Raw genomic sequence first — 2,500 nt, 5'->3', positions numbered from 1 at the left:
TCTTCCAAACCTTGGCCAATCCCTTTCCATTTTTCCCAAAGATCAGCTAGTCAAAGCCCCAACCCATTTCTCCGTTCTGTTGTGTTGCTTTGTTGTTTAGTAGTTCCCTGGATTATATCAAGCGTTTGCGGTTGTGTCATTGTTATATAAGAACATAAGAATGAGGGAGAATGCAAGAGACCATAAGGCCGACACTACGCAGTTCTTTGTCCATTATCACCTCTCATCACCGTTGACAAAGTTGTGTAACCTTCTCTTAAAACAACCAATAGCTCAAGCGTTCACTCCCGTTTGTTAACCACTTCAGTAAAGGCAGATTTATTCTGGTAGGATCAGTTATTTTAGTAAGAAACAGCATGTCGATGTATGTACTCTCGGACAATAAACCATCTCTAAATCGAATCATTTTTCGGGGGTGGGGGAGGGGGGGGGGGCAATCCCTGCCGAGTCATCCGAACATCCGAATCGTCTGAAAATGTGAACTTGATGCTCGCGACTGGCCACACACACACACACACACACACACACACACACACACACACACACACACACACACACACACACACACACACACACACACACACACACACACACACACACACACACACACACACACACACTGTAACGTAATATTAGATATTACGTCATATATGTAATTATTATGTCATAGAATTGTGTTCTTTGTATTATGTATAAATATGTTCATATTTCTTGTCTATGTATGTGTTGTTACAATGTAAGTAGTAATGCACGTCCAATGTATGTAATCTTGCCTACGTGCGAAAATCATGTGCGCACTCTTGATGTAAGTAAAACAAACAGTCAAGCAAAGTAATCCTAAGTAGGTAGTTCAGAGCGCACAGATTTGACACTTACTCGATAAGTAGATTGTTCAAGCGAGCCGAGAGTCTTAAAACTATCCAAGTTGATGTGTGACAAATTGCTCTCCCCCAATCCTGCGCTCGCCCGCACCCTTCACCGGAAGTATCCCACTTCCGGTCCAATGTCATATAGACTATGAAAATCACTTACACATTGTCATTTCTCGCAATTGCTCTGTTGATAAGACCTCTCGCAGGTTAGACTCAGGAGACGATTCGTGTGAAGTGATCCCCCTTTTACCCTCTTTTGCCTCTATTACTTGTCTTATATACATTTGCATTGTATTATACTTGTATTTGTGCTTAGTACTTCTTTTGATACATATGTTCCTGACCTCTTTGTACTTAGTACCATATTGTATACATGTCTTGTGCTTCGTATTTGAACCATACTTTCCATATTCTTGTATTCATGTAACGGTCCCATTGACCTGACTGCCCATTCTCTTTTGTGTTTATTATTGCCTGTAGATATTACAAAGGATTACAAAGGCGGAGCATGCCGACAGGAGACCTTTTGATCCATATCTAGGTCGGATGCGAAAAAAAAATCATATTAATAATAAGATAATAGATAAAAACTATGATAATGTAAATAACAAATAAAATACATAAATAAATGCATAGGTATAGTTAAATAATAAACAAACAGGTAAATAGTAAATAATAATAAATTGACATATAACTAATAATAAATGAAAATCAGACAGACAAATGATAACAAAACAAAAACAAATAATATAAGATAAACTATAATCATTACAGCATTTTACTTAGGTATTTATCTAAATGATTCTTAAAGCTTCGAACTGAACTACATTGCACTACCTGTGCAGGAAGTTTATTCCCTTCATTAACTACACGGTTGGCAAAGTTGTTTCTACCTACTTCCAAATTGAATCTATTTCCTGACAGTTTGAGACCATTGTTTCATGTTATTGATAATTTCGTTTACTAGTGTTACCGCTAGTTAATATTCCTTTCCTGGAATCTTCTTTGTTACTTTTACTTCTAGTCTTACGAATTATCTAGGCCCTGACCAGATAATTCAGTCCTACAGTGACTTCTAGAAGTGAGCTGGTTCTTAAGCACCTATCCGTTACAAGTAACGTCTCTTCGCATAACCAGCCCGTCCGTAACAACACACACACACACACACACACACACACACACACACACACACACACACACACACACACACACACACACACACACACACACACACACACACACACACACACACACACACACACACACACACACACACACTCACTCACTCAAAGGAAACATCTGCTTTCACTCGTATATGATATTATAAAAACCTATCTAGTAATGTATAATTATCTGAAATAAAGTACAGCATTAAAATGAATGAAAAACGAGTTTTTACTCACCATTGGGTAGCAGTGGAACAAGTACAGTGAGCGAGATCTTACTCATCATCTACATGCGTGTAATTGTACCCTCGATAGTGTATGGGACAGAGACTTGGACTTTAATTAAGGGATGCAGAGAGGATAAATGTAAACGTGTTTGAGATGAAGTGTTTGGGAACCATAGCGGGCGTTACGAGGAGGGATAGAGTGAGAAATGGGGGGGGGGGGGGTGAAAAGGAGTGC

At 38.9% G+C, this 2,500-nt stretch overlaps 1 protein-coding gene across 1 annotated transcript in view; it reads left to right on the top strand.

The window, feature by feature from the left end:
- The window catches only part of LOC143030996 (uncharacterized), a 10,513-nt gene extending 8,390 nt beyond the window's left edge, over positions 1-2,123 (top strand). The window contains exon 3 of the mRNA XM_076194316.1: positions 1-2,123. This exon is cut by the window's left edge and continues 340 nt beyond it. The gene's annotated coding sequence lies outside the window, so the exon portion shown is untranslated.
- Positions 2,124-2,500: the final 377 nt, after the last annotated feature.

The sequence above is a fragment of the Oratosquilla oratoria genome, chromosome 12 (genome assembly GCF_046742065.1).
Source record: "Oratosquilla oratoria isolate Oo_2021 chromosome 12, ASM4674206v1, whole genome shotgun sequence".
Lineage (NCBI taxonomy): Eukaryota > Metazoa > Arthropoda > Malacostraca > Stomatopoda > Squillidae > Oratosquilla > Oratosquilla oratoria.
Note: the sequence above shows the minus strand (reverse complement) of the source record. Positions and strands in the feature narration are given on the sequence as shown.